At 49.0% G+C, this 17,769-nt stretch overlaps 1 protein-coding gene across 1 annotated transcript in view; it reads left to right on the top strand.

Annotated features, from left to right (window-relative positions):
* Positions 1-13,174: 13,174 nt before the first annotated feature.
* Positions 13,175-17,769, top strand: part of LOC138492667 (catechol O-methyltransferase-like) — a 96,322-nt gene continuing 91,727 nt past the window's right edge. The window contains exon 1 of the mRNA XM_069619986.1: positions 13,175-13,263. The gene's annotated coding sequence lies outside the window, so the exon portion shown is untranslated. The remainder of the gene's footprint in view (positions 13,264-17,769) is intronic.

The following is a 17,769-nucleotide window of genomic DNA, read 5'->3' on the forward strand; positions in this document are numbered from 1 at the left end:
TCCGAGTTAGGGCGTGGAGGGTCCGATTTCACTGTTGTTTTTGCGGGTGGGTCCAGGATAACTGCTATGATCAGTACAGCTGGTCTCGTAGCTCGAGGGAAAGCAGTTATAGGATGTATTTTTGAAAGGATTACACGCTGGAGAGGAGCTCCACTCCTAGGCGGCCATCTTGTAGCGCAACAGCACCCCGTCTCGAATTTGAGGTGTTTAAGAGCAGACTAAATCAGTGACTCAGGCCCTGAAGTGTGCCTCAAATAAACCTTCAATGAGTCTAGCAATTATTGTATAGTATTCCAGAAAGACAAATTAATTGTTATTCCTATTCTTTCTTATTTAGGGTCACTGCTCAAAGTGTTACACTTGTGGAACACCCTGTTTTTTTTTTAAGAGGCCTGAATAAGAAAGCCAGACACTCCAGAAATAAAGAGCCATATGGCACTGGCTTCAATAAAAAAATAAAAAACATTGTTTTGTAGGGGATGCGAGGGAGACAACAGGGGTAGCAAGTGAGACCCCCAAATGACGTCCCTGAATTGTAGGGGCCTGAAGGATGCAGTCAATCATTTTGGTTCGGTTGATATGGGCCCGTATCAACATCCCAAACTTTCCCTTGACCCCTACCCTCGACACTTTAGCCTCCTACGCCCCTGGTCCATGGCTCTTGAATGCTCCCAGTGGAGCTTCTCCTTCCCCACTCCCTCGTTTCCACCCCTCCTCCCCACCACCAGAATCAAGTTTAAGCTTCTCTGATTGGCTCAAAAAGAGATCCAACCAATACCCTGCCTACCCCAAAAAACTCGCAAAGCACTACCCTAAGAGCAGAGGCATAGACGGGTAGGGCCAGACTGGCAAGGCCCACCCAAAATCTGTAAATTCCCACTCAGCAGCACTGTGTGCGCATTTACAGATGTTAATGTCACTGCTGTGGGCCCAACTACATTAGCTTTGGGGCCCACTTGTTAGACAATCTTGGCTACGTCGCTGCCTGGGAGGCCAATGGTTCACAGTTCAAGCTGCTATCCTATGGACGCCATCCCCTCCCACGTTTCCTATGACCCCGCAAGCATCTGTTGCTCTCTCCTGCATTTTAATATCCACCTCTGACTCCTCTTCCACTCTGAGGTGATCTGCAAACACCTTGAATACATTAATTCAAAGGTACTGTAACTTCCTTTTCTTTCCAGGGTTGATTTTAAACAGGATAGTCTTGGGCACCAACCCCTCCATGTGCCTGGAGCTGGGGGCCTACTGTGGGTACTCAGTGGTGAGGATAGCACGGCTTCTGAAACCTGGCGCTCGCAGATCTGCGTGAAATGACCGAATCCAAAAGTCCGACTACCAAAAGGCCAACTTTTTTTTCCCCCATTTGTTCGCAAATATATATGTTGGGGGAGATCCCCCACAACCCCCCACCTTACCCCTATACATTTCTATTAACTTTACCCCCGCACATATATATATGCAAAGAAATAGGGGTCAGACTTTTGGGCCTCAGACTTTTTGCCCTCAGTCATATTGTCCTAGTCCGGTGCTCGCTTGTTCAGCATCGAAGTCATTCCGGTGTCTACGGCCATCGCCACGCAGATGGTGGAATTTGCCGGCCTGCAGGATAAGGTACGAGTGGTCGAAGTCTACGAAAAGTCGTGAAACTGTTCCCTGTTCACCCCCCCACAAACCCCATCACGACGCCCCCTCCCAGGCACAATACACACCCCATACATGGGCCCCACATTTACTTCATTCGACAACTGTTAAGGCTGAAAGAAACACAGTGAAAGAAAACGAAAAATGCATTTTAAACTACCCCCATTACATTAATTCATTGTCCCCCACAGCATGCAGCTTTATGCACCCTCCCCTTTCTAATCACCCACCATTCACATCTCTTAAGGGACATGCTAAAGATTAAATCCACCTACATATTAACTGCACGTACAGCTGCGCCTGCAGTATTTTCATGTTGTTGCTTAAATGCAAAAGAAAAATTCTAATGCCTGCGGGAGCAGGGCTACGATGGGGCTTGGGAACACATTTTCTCCCAAGCAGGCCACTGACAAATAACAGCAACCCCAGTTCTAAGATAGCTCTACCGTATGTGAGCATGGAGCTGATTCAGCAGGTCCCAGGATTGAATCCCTAGTTTGGCAAAAACCAAAAATGGAACGGCTCCCCTTTATTTTCAAACAAAACTATTCCAGAATGGTTTCTTTTTAAAATAAAAGTATAGGAATGGTAAAATGTAATACAAAAATTAAAAAGTAGAGAAGCACTATTCCCGCCCACTTCGACCACTGTAAGGTACTGTTTACATTCTGTCTGTGGGGAACTCAGCCCACTGGACACAGTCTAAACCTGATGGGCTTGTGCGATGTGTCATGGTTGCATCTTCAACACCTTTCCTAGGCCTGAATCGAGGTGGTCTGGAACCAGGTAAAGGTTGCTTCTGCCACTTGACCTGTGCGAAGTCTGTGTTGGCTTGTTACTGCTGGTGGACCACCCTGGTGTTACCGTTGTTATCAACCAGACCTGTATTACAGAAACCTTGCGCGTGTACATTGCAATTATGCAACAGTGTTTGCATCCGGTCATAAAATTGCCCTGGTGCAAATGTAAAGCAAAGTGTTCTTCGTTTTGCTAATATTTTGTTGCTCGAAATTGACTTGTTTGCAAGGTGGCACATTATAAATCCTCATTAAAGACTATAATATTTGCCTGTGCCCACGGTTATTGGCATCGAGTACTCCAGCACTGTGCACGCTCAGCCTACCCAAGAGGCGCACAACCCTTGCTTCAGGGGATCAGGTCATTTAGAATGCAGGCGGATTTACCATTTCCCAAAAAATTATACTGCAGGAGATTGGCACAAAATACACCAACGCAAGATGTCAATTCATCATTATGCGAGTGGTAGATTAATATTATGTAGCTGGCATTAAGCACAAGTGCTAACAAAACCCGTCAGTTTCAGCAGCAAATGTGCCTGGTAGTTGTAGTCCAGAGGAAGGGCAATGTGCTGCGAAACACCAAGCCTTTCACAGTGTTGCATCCATGGAAGGGTAAACCCTGTCGCAACCTTGAGTAATGCTAAGTCACATGCTCTTTCTGAATATTCCAGGCATAGTGCCATATACAGGTTTCAGCAATGCACCGACCCGATCAACTGGAACAGCGTGTGAAGAGGAATGGCTATCTCCTTCAAATGAGTCACAGCCGTGATTGCAGTTGCAACAGGAAATTACTTCATTGAGGAACAAACCCCTAGGCAAAAAACTCCCAGCCAGGAGAAAAAACCTCAACGTGAAGATGGCTCAGTTCACATTCTGACAGGAGCTGTCGGTCATCGAAACAGCGGGCAGCACTCGGTGGATCCGACAGGACAGCAGCAAGCAGTTGAACGATTAGAGCGGAAACAGGAGGAAGAACACGTAGAAAAAGGCAGCGGATAACAGGGAAGACAAGACAGTGCAAGGCAACGAGGAAGTTGCAAACCGCTTTACCGCTGTGCTGTCTTTCTTCTTGCTGATAGATTTTATCCATCAGCGGTGATAATTGGAAACCGCGGCTTGAGCCTCAATGCTCCTCCTTCTCGTGTTGAGTATGTAGTCGTGGGTTTGGATTCTTTATGGTTTGTGTGGACTCGTCACAGCCTTACCGGAGAAGCGTCCACTCTTATGTATGGATAATGGCGGCTTTTGTATGACGTCAATGCCGTGAGACAGCCCAGGAGCTGCGGCCGATGTTGCGTAAAGACTAGACCGCTTCTGCAACGTTCTAGGGGACATCCTTCTTCTTCTTCTTGTTAGGATGACTCCAGAAATCTGAAGCCGGCGATTTCCATCTATTAAGATGATGATCGCCAAAAAGAGCACCAATCAACCTCCACTAGATCTCATCCCACTTCCCAATCTCCCGCACAAACTGAAGCAGGAACCTACACTGTTCTTTCACCACCCCTCTTTTCCAACTGAACAGATCAGATAACCACTGTACAACTACCACAATGCCACTCATCCGGACTCTGAGTAATTCCCGCTGCACATCAAACTTCACACAATCCAACTTATATAGAGGCACAGTCTCTGGGCACCCGCAAGCCTCACATGCCGCTGATGTAACTCTACCCATCAAACACTTCTATCCCGCCAACCCCGCATGACCCACCCTAAGGCGATTCAAAATAGTTTCCTATCTTCGTGTCAACTCTACCCCCACTCAAACGCCCGAACCTGCACTTCCCTGCACACTGCATTCAACTGCCGTCCCTTTGAACTCATATCGCATTGATCCTGCCACATATCCTTAATTTTTCCACGCACCATCGCCTGTGCCTCAATCACACTCAATGGAACTTTCACACTCACCTCCTCCCGCAACGTGGCTCCATACGCAGCCCGATCCACCAACTCATTACCCAAGACCCCACAATGACTGGGAACCCAAGCCAACTCCACCACGGTACCCGCTGCAACACACTCCTCTAATCGCTGTCTAATGAGCACAACTATATCTCTCCTATCACAATTCCCCTCCTTGATAGCCAACAACGCACTCATCGAATCCACAAACACCACCACCCTAGCCAACTGTTTCCCTATAATCTGAAGCACGGCCATATTAATAGCCATTAATTCAGCCGTGCAGATGGATACATCATCCGCAACCTAGCCACCCAAAACTCCTCATCCGCCTGAAAATAGCAAGCCATACCAACCCTGTTCCTCTCCGGATCCCTGGAACCATCCGTATATACTTGAGCGCCAACTTTACCCTCCACATTCTGCACCGCCAATCACTTAATCACCCCTCTATCACCACCCTTCTTGATCACCATCTTGGGTAAATCCAAACAGACAATTGGATCATGCTGCACACACATCGTTCCTACAACCCTATCCACATCTTCCACCATACACAACCCCTCCACCCCCAATCGTTTCACCAGCCTGTCTGCATGGAATCCAAAAGTCCACCCTTTCCTCTCCCAACTGCCACTCTTATAAGTATGCATCCAATTAACCTCCAGACACTTCTTCACAGGGTGCCACACACTGAGGGACTTACAACGCAGCCAATACCTAGCACTCAGCTCCTCCCTTCTCAAATCCATTGGCAACATCCCTGCCAACACTTGCACAGCCTCTGTGGGGGATGACCGAACAGTCCCAGTCACAATTCTCATTGCCCTTGCCTGGACACCATCCAACAGATTAAGCTGAGTCCTACTATAACTACACTGCAGCTGAACTCCAAACTCCAGCACACTCCTGACCAACCCCACATACAAAATACTCATACTCCTCTGCCCTCCACCCCACTCCTGCCCCGACACCGCCTTCAACAAATGAAGACGCTGTTTACACTTTGCCACCGTCTTTTTCACTTTCAACTTCCATGACAGGCGCTGATCCAAGAGCACACCAAGATACCGAAATTCCATCATCGAACCACCTCATCCCTGCTGTACTTGAGATCCAAACTGACACCACCACGTCGTCTGTTGAACATATATACAGTTTTAGAGGAGGACACCTTAAATCCCCAATCCTGACACCACCTTTCCATTACCTCCAAAGCCTCCTGCAACTTTCCTTGAATCACTCCTCCCACCTTACCCCTAACCCAAATCACTCCATCATCTGCATAGTATCCCACCTGACAACCACGCTCCCGAAATCTCTCTATAAGGCCATTCACCGCTACAAGAAACAAAATAGAGCTGATAGCACTACCCTGAGGCGTCCCATTTTCCATCAAAAACTCTCAGGACAACCCGTCCCCAACAAGCACTCGAAAAGCCCTATTCATCAGAAAATCCTTAATCCAGGAAAACATCTTCCCCTCAACACCTTTCTTTTGCAACACAAATAGCAACCCATCCCTCCACACCATATCATACGCCTTCTCCATTTCAACAAAGATTGCCACCACCATTTCCCGACAGAACAATGCCTCCTCCACATCTGTTGCCAATGCCACAACTGCATCCATCACGGATCTAGATTTACGAAACCCCTGCTGATACACACTCAGTCGCTGCTCCGACTCCAGAAAGTTCTCCAGACGGCCACACACCATTTTTTCCATCACCTTGCACAATGCGGATGTAAGAGCAATGGGACGATAGGACCCACACCAACCAGCTGGCTTCCCCAATTTCAGAATCGGAAGGATGACAGCCCTCTTCCACCCATTAGGCAGTGTACCGTGATCCCACACAACATTAAACAGCCGCAACACCTCCAGCAAGCAAACATCCAGCAAATGCTGCAAATAAATATACTGTACCCCATCCTCCCCCGGACTTGAATCCCGTCGGCCCCTTAGCACAGCCCGCAACTCACTCAAATTGAAGGACATATCCATACTGGATGCCCATTTGTCTACAACATTCAGCGCACCCTGATTAACAGCCATGAACTCTGCCATTTTCCATCTGGACACCAGGGAATAATTTTTCGTGCTGTGCACGCCCGCAAAATACTTTCCGAATGCCTCTGCTTTACCACCATCATCCACCATGTCACACCCAACACTGAAATCTGATTGCCGCCTCTCGCCTGCCCGGACATACGCCGAAACCTTGCCCACACCTTTGATAAACATGTATCACTAGAGAGAGTACTACAAAAATGTCTCCAATACATCTGCTTATGAAATCGAATCAGCCTCTGCCCCAGTGCCCTAGCCTTTTTATATGCGACAATGTCCGACACTGTTTTAGTATGCATGGCCTTCCTCCGCTTCCTTTTCCTATCCTGAACTACCGCTGTAAATTCTGACGACCACCACGGGACCTCAGGTTTCTGAAAGAGCTTACCTCGAGCCGGGCCAATTATGCCACAACACTGCGAAAGCTATCTTGCAGAGCCTAATCCATTGCATCCACAGTGCGTGGCACCCCCACCCCCTGAGCATCACCCAAACCCATCATACCCATCAACCTGCTACACCCTTCTCCAAACTTCGCCCAATCCAAATTACGGAAGTTACACCCCCTCGGGGCTGGACTTGCCGACTTCACCACCTTAACACCTGCCTCTACGGATATGGAACCGTGATCACTCCCCATCTCCCCATCCGTCCTCAGTTTCCAAACACACTTAGAAACCATAGTTGCTGATACCCATGTCAAATCCAAACAAGATCCCATACCGGTATGAATGTCAGTCCTAGTATGCCCGGGCGAGTTCGATAAAACAAGTCCAAACTCATCAGCCATCACCTCCAAAATAGCCCTCTTAACATCTGTCACAGTACTATCCCACAACGTATTGTGACAGTTAAAATCCCCACAAAGAATATATTTGTCCCGCTGCCCCAAGGCCTGCTGAAAAGCCCCCACATCAAGAGGTCTACACGGATTGTAGAAATTCAAAATCACCAACACATCAGAGCCCGTAAATAACCTCACTCCAATCAATTCCAACTCCCCTCCAAACTCAAGGACAGAACATTGAATACCAATCTTCACCAAAATGCATACCCGTTACCCACGACCCGCCACTCTATCTTTCCCAAACAACACATATCCCGGAAAATGAAAATGAATACCCTCTCTCAACCATGTCTCCTGAACACATACGACATCAACATCACCCACTTTTACCAACTCTTTCTTCAACTCCTGCCCATTCGCCAACAAACTCCTTGCATTCCATTGCCACAACCTCAGACCCCTGAACCCTCACGGGGAACATCCCCACATCTCATCATCTTATGTAAATCCTTATCTGTGAGATTTCCAATCCTTAAATTGCTGCCTTCACGACCGCCTGTAACCTCTCCGATTTCGACGGACAACCAGCTGTCATGTTAATAGTTGCGATAATAAAACACAACAAATCCGTCATTTTGATAGTAAGACCCCCTCCAATCACTCCCTCAACCCCCAAAGGCTGAGTATCCTCTACCTCCACCTGCTTCACCACTGTAGCAGGACACCCCACCACCACCACCTGCTGCTCCTCCCGTACCTTCTGAACTGCTGCTGCATAAATGATATGTTGACTCACCTTAGTGCTCACAACCTTACAGGCCTCCACCTGTGTAACACAGCCCCTAAAAGAAGCAACATGATCTCCACCACAATTGCAACACTTTGGTGTACATTCCATCACACACTCCTAAATATCATGGGGCCCACCATACTTCCCACACCTCCTCTCCCTTCTACAAGACTTCTACAAGACCGTGCTAGGTGACCATACTCCTGACACTTATAGCACCGAAGGGGGGCTGGGACATATGGCTTCACCTGAAAATGCTGAAACCCCCAAAACACAAGCTCTGGCACCTCACTCCCCCTAAACCGAATAGCCACAGTCGTAGAAATTACACCGCCAACAGGATCTTTCCTCCCCAACATCCACACCTCCAAAACTCCCACCTCCTGCAAGGAATTCACCATATCCCTATCATGCACACAAAGAGGTACTCCATTAATCACTCCCTTACATACCGCACCACCCTGTTCTGACACAGTAACAGGATATCTCCCAAGACATACCAAATCCAACTCCTTGTTCCTGGTCACCTGACCCACACCTTTAACCAACAAACGCCCCCCACTAATTACTTGAACAGACTGCACAGCACCAATTCCTTTCCGGACCCACTCAGATACTACGAAAGGGCTTACACCACTAAGATCTTGATCGGGTTTCGCCGACTTTATGACCACCTGCCATCCTGACTCTGCCTCCATGGCTTCAACCGCAACCTCACATACTGCTGTCCATCACCAGAACCCCCACTGCCCTCCAACTCCGATCCACAGGGGATCTACTCCGAAGCAGTGCCCCACTGTCATCCCCAAGAGACCCCACCTTCCTCCTCCCAATATCAACACTCCTCCCAGCATCAACACCAACACCTGCCAAACCCTCCGCCAGAGACTGATGACCACCACCTGTACCCAACTTCCCTTTCCCACCATCACTCTTTCCATTCTTCTTCCCACCTTTCCCCCTTGCATTCCTAAAGGACCCCTTGTAAGTTGCACCACCACCAACCCCTGTAGACCCATGGGTCCCCTTACCGCTCAAAGTATCACTCTTCCCAGGCGCAGGATGTACGCCATCTTGCACCCCCACACCACCACCCGCAGCCGCTGTCTCCAGAGTATTCCCCTGCCCACTGATAACGGCAGGCAGGACCACCCACCACGCATGTACCAACCACCAGCTATCGTTTCACTCTCACCCTCCCCAACACCAGTCACACACAGCCCCTCTAGTAACAAAGCACGCCGCTTTTGCAAACATGCACCTCACCCTTCTTCCTCGAAGTGCTCCCTCCTCCTCCCGTGCTCGATTGTCTTCCCTTCTCTGTAAACTCGGGCCTCCTCGCCTCCCGCTCACCCAGATCCAGTGGAATCAGGCTTGCAGAGTGAATGGAGATCCGCCTACTCTCTCCCCTGAGAACGTGACCTGCAGGTTGATGTGAGGTTGCCTTTGAGTGTGGATGAGGGGAAGGCTGTAATGGTGAGAAGGGTCATGGATGAGTGGCAGGAGAGGTGGGTGAGTGGGATGAAGGGCAGGTGGATGTTTGGTGTTCGTGGGAAAGTGTCGGTGAAGGTGGATGCGGGGAGTCTGGAATGGAGGAGGGGGAGGAGGTGATGCTGAATCGGTTGAGGATAGGGTATGTGGGGCTGAATGACTGTCTGTTTCGAGTGGGGAAGCATGAGTCGAGGGACTGTGCGGTGTGTCGGGTGCCTGAGACTGTGGGACATTTTTTGCTTAGGTGTGAGAGACAAGTTGAAGAGAGAGAGAATTGATGAGGGTTCGGTTGACTGCGCTAGGTGTGGCTGAGCTGAGTGGGAGGACTTTGCTGGGAGGTGACGGGGTGAGAGGCAGGAGGAGGAGCAATTCCACACTCCATAACCCGTCAGACGACTGATAACAAGCTCCAATGGCGGAATTGCCCCTCGGCCTTTCGGCCCGTGGCCGGGGCGAAATCGTGCCTGGCGAGTGGGGGCCAGCTTCTGGCCATGCCTCGGCCGGTTTGGAAGAAAAAAAAAAATAGAAAAAAAGTTTGACTTTTTTTTTTCTTTTTCAAAAGGCCTTTCATCCTTCTTATGTCGATAAATGAGTACCAACACAGCTTGGGTGATATTATATGAATATTTGTTTTTATAAAAAAAAAAAAAAAGCTTAACCGTAAGTGCTAACATATTATTATTTGGCCTTGGACGTCTGCTTGTATTCCCAGTAATTTAGTGTACTTAGGATCAATGCTATTTAATGCCACTTCCTGTTTCGTCAAGGGGTGAAAGGTGGTGTTTCATCACTTCCTGGGATGTCACTTTGGGGTGGAGTCAAATGACATCACTTCCGGTGATGTCATCAGAGGTCAAGGGCCACTTATTTGAGGCGAGGCATGGGCCATTTTTGTGAGGCGAGGGGTGGGACACTTTCTTTTTGCTGACCGGGCCTATTTCTTGTCCCAGTCCGACCCTGTGTGTGGCAGTGTTCTGGGCAACTTGTAGTGGCCTGTGCTGTGGGAAAAAGAGTAGACTTACCAATTGCGTCACGTGTCCAGTGATAAAGTTGCCTGGAAAATGGCCACGAGGAGGCGACCTGGCCCCTAAAATGTTCCCTCTGTAAAATCAAACACTTTCTCCAAATATTCTAGGATGGGAGTTTATAATATAAAGTATGTTAGAGGTCTGGAAATAAGTTGCCTGCCTGGCGACTTTTTCCAGGCGGCATTATCACACGAAACCGTGCGTCCATGCTTCACAAAAAGGATGCTGGAAAGTTGTTAAGAGTTTGCAAGTGTTATTTCTCTGACCGAAGGTTACTTTAAGTTTCCCCGTGAGGGTTTTATAAATGTGTCTCCTGCTATCGCCTGTGTCCAGGCAGACTTACGATGCTCATTGTGGCGCTGCCCGATGACGGGCGCGCACCGTCGCGTGCAGTTTAAATAAACGGGGCGTTTCCCGGCCGCACTCACTCCTAGTTTTCCTTTCTTTCTGGGACATAAAATGATTTATGAGGGAGTATAACTGCCATTTGCAGTGGGGCATTTTATAGGCGAATAAAAATATATGTCCATCCTGAAACCGAGATCTTTTTGTAATCCATCCACACCTGATGGGCCGCTTTTGTCTGCTCTCAGCAGGGATGGACTGGCCTATAGGGAACTCTGGAGATTTCCTGGTAGGCCTCTGCGGCCTGGGCCCAGGGGTGGACTGGCCTGTAGTGAACTCTGGATGTTTCCTGGTAGGCCTCTGCACCCTGCCAGGGGAGGACTGGCCTATAGGGAACTCTGGAGATTTCCTGGTAGGCCTCTGCGGCCTGGGCCTAGGGGTGGACTGGCCTGTAGTGAACTCTGGATGTTTCCTGGTACGCCTCTGCACCCTGCCAGGGGTGGACTGGCCTATAGGGAACTCTGCAGATTTCCCGGAAGGCCTCTGAACCCTGGCTGGGGTAGACTGGCCTATAGGGAACTCTGGAGATTTCCTGGTAGCCCTATGCACCCTGGCACGGGTGGACTGGCCTATATGGAACTCTGGCGATTTCCCTGTAGGCCTCTGCACCCTGGCAGGGGTGGACTGGCCTATGGAGACCTCTGGAGATTTCCTGGTAGGACTCTGCACCCTGGGCCTCTTTTGTGTGGTAACCTATTATTTCTCCAAATATTCTCATAGGAAAAGGGTTGCTGAAAATGTGGGGCCACTTTGAAAATGATTTCCAGGGCCTCTTTTGGTTCCCAGCCATCCCTGGGGCTCTCAGCCAATGACACCGAGCAAACAAAGGAAAGGTTTAGAGATAAGTTGACTAGACGCCCTGGTTTGAGGTGGGTGGGGGAAGGGAGAGGAGTATTTCAGTGTGTTCGCACTATGACCCCCTCCCCCCCGTCCTAACAAGCTTCTTCAAAACAGTCAATGGCCCCAGATTTAGGGAACGCCTTAGAAGCTTGACCCTAATCAAAGCCCCTCGGCTCCTAGACACATTATTTGCCCCGTTCCCGGGCAATTGCCCACCTTACACTGGCCTTGAGGGGGGAAACGTGTCTGAAACGAGGGAACCTATGGTAATATCATTCTCTGGACTTAGTCTTTTTGCCTATTCATGCTTTAGGGCTCCGTATTTCATGACGCTTTTTTGTGTTTATGCAAAAGTGTCATGGTTTGGAGACTATGGTCCCCCTAACTTAAGACTGCTCGACTTTCTCTGCCCTTATAGTCTCCTCACAGGGTCCCAGCCCAGTGGGGACGACTTTCTTGGGTGCCAGTAAAAAGAGACCAGTGGCACAACATCTGGGGCCCGTCACTCCTTTCATCCGAGGGGATGAAAAAGTCAGCCCCATTGGAATTCAAAGTTTGGTTTCACGGGATCTCTGAAGCAGGCACAATAATCGAGTGAGCTATACTGCTGGCTGGCAAGCAGATAGCATAAGAAAATGAAACTAGTTAAACAGGCGATTCATGGGATGGGTCAGGGCCTTTCAACTTTTCAGATGAAAGGGGCCTCGAGTCTTCTGGAGGCCCCCAGTAACTGCCCCCATGTTGTCAGTCAGCATTCTTATAACACGTCCATATATTCCTTTCTATATTACTCTCATTATGGGGCCTTCCAGGGTTTGCTGGGGCCCTTCAGGCCGTTACAACTGTCCACCGTAGGGTATACATACCCTTATCACCTCGTTGGCTTTTAACACTGGTTCCTCCACGTCAGCCACTTGCTGACAAAGAAGGATGTACAGCTTTCCCGTGGGCATTTTGTGTTTTAGCTGCGTGCTGGCTCGCCATCTCTTGGGCTATTACTAACCCCTGGCCGTATTTTATTTGTCTCCACTATAATGTATCCCCAACCCCCCACCCCCACGGGTGCCTCAGACTTACTTCCGCTGCAAGCAAGGGGGGGGCACCAACCATCATACTGAAATGGGCCCCCAGACATTTTCAGCCGCGCCTGGTCGATTAGAAAACAATATTTCTGCGAGAAAAAAAAAACAGTTAACAAATACGCGGAAACATGGACTTTTGACAGTGTCCTGTATAACTAAATACAACTTTCTCAGCAAAAGTGATTACCTGTTGTGGGGTGGAGCTAGTGAGCCCTCCCCCAACCGGCCCTCGCTACACCCAGCTCACCCTGTCCGATTGGTTGTGTCCAACATGGTGGCGAGAATCCCACCAATCGGAAGCCTGCTTTCCCTCCCTGTTTTTTTTTTATGACTCGTGACTTTATTCGATTTTTCTCTGTACACATTTGGCCATCACGGGACTTGAGAGCAGACTTCCCTCTAGTGCTGCCGGTGAGTACTGGACCTCCATTTCAAAACCACTTCCCCCCCCAAGAGGGCCATACCTGGTGCTTAGTGCACAGGAAAAGTCCCCTCGATAACCCGCAGCCAGAGCCCCCCCCCCCTCCGCATGCACCTCACTGCTCGAGAACTTGACCCCAGAATCAGGACATGGCACAGTCTACCCGCAGCGCGCGCTACAGCACCCAGTCTGGATTAACACACGCAGGTGCCACACCCCCACTCTCTCCCCCCCCCCCCGCAGAGACCAGCAGGGGGGCTTCCGCTACGGCCGGGGAAAGTATTTGCGCCCTTTAGCTAAAGGATCTGCTTTTATTCCCGACCTCGGATCAGCAGAATCAATGCCCTAACCGCTAGACTCCAGGAACCACTGGTCAGAAGATTTGGGTATATTCCTTTAAGGGTTGTACACTGCAGAACATATTCAAGAATTGCTTTGCACATTTAACGGAGGTGCGCCTTTTTTAATTTGCTTCCAACATTACAGGAAACTCATCCTTTCTTTAATAATGTATTCATGTCCTATATTATGTAAATATTTAAGGGGGGCGGGTGGGTGCTGAGCAAAATCTTGTGAATTTCCCCTCACCTTAATTTACAACCCCTGGGCTTGTGCCAATCAGCCCGTCCTGCCTCTCCTCCACCGCTGGTGGGATCCAACATTAAATCATCTGTGCCACCTGTGTTCCCTCTCCCAGGAATCTCGCATCTTGGTGTTTTTGCTTTTCTGCTGTATGTTGAAACCTAGGCCTTTTCCCTCTTACAGGAATCTCGCATCTAGGCGTTTTTGCTTTTCTGCTGCATGCTGAAACATTTTTTTTTTTTCCTCTTCTGGGAATCTTGCATCTTGGTGTTTTTGCTTTTCTGATGTATGTTGAAACCTAGCCTTTTCCCCTCTTCCTGGAATCTCCCATCTCAGTGTTTACACTTTTCTGCTGTATGTTGAAACGTAGGCTTTTTCCCTCTTCCAGGAATCTCGCATCTAGGTGTTTATACATTTCTGCTGTATGTTGAAACCTAGCCTTTTCCCCTCTTCCTGGAATCTCCCATCTCAGTGTTTATACTTTTCTGCTGTATGTTGAAACCTGGGCCCTTTTAATCTTCCAAGAATCTTGCATCTTGGTGTTAATGATAAAATCAGGGATGTCTGTGTTTTACGCCACAGATGCAGAGAAAAAGGCAACCAACCCTAGGGACATCAGACGATATCCCTTTGAAGCGCTCACAGAAAAACCAGGAAAAAAAGCAAAGCAGGGAAAGCCAATGGTGAACTGCAGTAGAGGATGACCTGCAGAGCCCCACTAGCACAGACCCAGGGTACCCCATGGGTAAATCTGAAGAATAACCCACTACCCCTAGATCCATACGTAAGTACTTACAGCACTAGTTTAACAGAACACAACACAGAGTTAATTGCCTCTATTGTAGGATAATTTACAGGATCTGGCACCCAGGGATTTGCACCCCGCACCAGCGACAACAATAATGACCAAAAAGATACTAATAAGATTTGTCAGGAGGGTGACACACGAGCCAGGAGTGAAAGCACCAGGAAGATTACGGCAGCAGATCTGCGTGGGCTTGAGGGCAAAGCAGACCAGCCAGCAGAGAATTATCTAACGATAAGCAGAACTGTGAAGGTCACCCAAGATGACCCAGACGAAGAGCTGAGGTGGGGTAATGGTGTCACACCACCCTTATAGACGACAAAGGCTTTGCACCTCAAGGGGTTACAACTAGGAGGATACGATGGGAAGACGGCACAGAAATGGTCAGGAAACCATCTTAGCCAGGGCCATCCAGTCCATGCAGTGAGGTAACGGGAGGATGGGGGACAGCCCAGGAAGCACGTTCAGCAGCCAAAAGATGAAACAGGATCTAAGGGATAGGGCACAGTTCGGCCAGTGTGGCACACAAAAAGAAGACACACAAAGGGTTTGGCAGCAACCCAATGAGGCTGGCCGTAAACCTCACCAACAGTCAGTTCCACCCACACAGTTTGTGTATTGGCTTGTCTAGGGCAAGAAACTAGTCAACACCACTATAGCGGATGCAGGGATGGGCTCAGTGTGAGCCCATATTTGCACCACTGGGCTGCCTCTTGGTCTCCCCAAAGACAGGTAAGGCCCAGAGCATGGTTAAGAGTAGGACTTACAAAAATAACATTTATAACCCAATGGCCACCATAATGGGACATTGGGCTACTAACATGCTAGCATTGGCTGCACCCTTGATGAAGCCGAAAGTAAATAATAGCCCCCACCAGCCTACGCTGCAGCACCATAGCGGTGTGATAAAATCACCTTATGGCCATAATTGGCTGCCTAAAAGTCCTCCCTGTTCTAGGAGCCCTCTAGGCTATCATAGGACAACATGGTGAAAAGAGTTGTAATGGCATCAGGACTTTTCCTTCTGTCCACAGTAGTAAATCAAAGGAAGGGTGGTTTGGGAGTTCCATAAAAAGGGAGAGTATAACACCCAAAAATAGAATTCTGCTTGAACACTTGTACAAGACATGAAAGTAATGTCACAGGTGGTCTCATGAACAGACCAACCCTTGAAGATGTTTGAGTAGGGTCTCTCTAAGGTCCATCTCTCACTCTCTGGTCTTCCCCATGTCTCCTTCCACACTAGCCTAGACTTCTTTAAATCCCAAGGTGGTCACGAAAGATCAGTAACCACTTCTTTTTGACTCCCTCTCAGATCTTTTAGGTGGATTCGAATCTGGGGTGTCACAGAAAAAATGATTTTATGAAGTGGTGCCTTCCAGTCAGACTTTACCTCTCACGCTCTTGCACCCCTTGCCATGCTGTTGTTTCCCTTCCTCCTACTCTCCTTCCTCCTCTTCCTCCCACTCCTCATTTACTCTTCCTCCATCTGTCCCTCTGATGTTCTCCTCTATCTCTTCTACTCCTTAGTGCTTCTCTCTGCTCTACTCTCCTCCCCACTACTCTCTTCTACTCTCTCCCATCTACCACTCACATTGCTTTCCCTCTCCACTCCCACTACTCCCCTCTCTACTGCTCTCCCCTCCCTCTACTCTCTACACGCCTTCTACTACTCTCTGCTGTCACTCTACACCCCAACCCTTCTTCTCCCACAGTCACCTTCCTTTCAGCCTCTCAATGGCCTGGTTTACTCACTCTCACATAAGCCATCCTACTCTTACATTTGACCTCAGTTACTCTTTTCACTGCTCTCACCAACCAATAACTCACCTTGCACACACCCTCTGTAATTGTCGTCCCTGCTCCGCTGCACCCTCGTTTCTCAACCTGATCTCTTAGTCCACCTTCTCCTCCCTTTTACCTCATCCAAACAACCCACACTCCTCTGTTCCCTGCGTCCCCTTTTATCCCCCCCATTGGTTCCGGTGCTCACCTGGTTTCCATGGTCAATCTCTGTAAAGCTTTTTCACCAGGTTCGAATCATAGAGGTATGAGGCTTTAAAGGACCTCTTAGTACCGCACCATCGCAAACACAGGCCCACCAAAGCTTTGTAGTGATGGTCGGTGACAAACATAGTCAATTTCAATGTTCTTAATTAGTTGTCTTGAGCGTCCTGTTTGCTGGTCTGCATTGCTTCTCGCTCCACCGGATCAGGGGTTGTCGCTGCCTTTCTTATTGGTAGGTTGTGTGTTCTTTCCTCTGCTGCAAGGACTTCTTGGCTCTGCAGTGGATGAAAGTAAACACTGGCCAGAACAGGACATTGCAGGGCCTACAATTGGCCAGTACCACTTATCAATTGTAGCCAGGCACATGCAGTGGTGACAGGGACTAGAGCCCTGCCAAATCCCTTGTCCCACCTCTGGGGCAAAACTGGCTCTGGCAAACACTGCTGTAGGCCTTCTGGCCCAGATTGAGAGGGGTCCCCATCACCCTTTGACATGCTCAGATCTTACACTGTCACAGTAAGGCAAGCCTTTAGGGGCAGTGACATCTCTCAGTTATTTAGAATGTTAACCAATGGGAAAACCCCCACAATTAAAGCCTGTGCTTATAAGTAAAGGAGCTGCCAAGTTGTTGGTGTTATTAATTCGACACAAGTCGTGGGTGGCTGCTCGCAGCTTGCCCCATTACTTTCCTATGAGCACACTGTATGTCTTTTGGACTCATGGTGTGGCAAAAAAAGCTGTCTAGTGTGGGGTGGACTGCAGTGATGTAGTGTGTGCAGGTGACGCCCACTGGCCACTGGGAAAAAACAGTGTAGGGAATGTCCCAGTGGTTCAGGGGTGAACTAGAACATTCCATACACTGCCTACTGCTGGTTCATTACAGATGCATTGAGGTTGCAGACAAGGGTTTGGCCTGTGCAGTGTCTATAAGGGCCTTTCCGGTGGAACCCTTGCATCCTGGGAAACGTGACTTGGTTGTGCCCGGCAAGTCAAGGTAAGGGACCATGCACGGGTTTCACTCTGGTCCTGGAATGAGTTTTGCACTTTGCCCTTTGATTTGAGTTTAGGAGCAGAGCCGCCTTCTTCCCTGGAGCTCTTCTAT

This window comes from Ambystoma mexicanum, chromosome 10, assembly GCF_040938575.1.
Source record: "Ambystoma mexicanum isolate Mex_15411 chromosome 10, UKY_AmexF1_1, whole genome shotgun sequence".
NCBI classification, from domain to species: Eukaryota; Metazoa; Chordata; class Amphibia; order Caudata; family Ambystomatidae; genus Ambystoma; species Ambystoma mexicanum.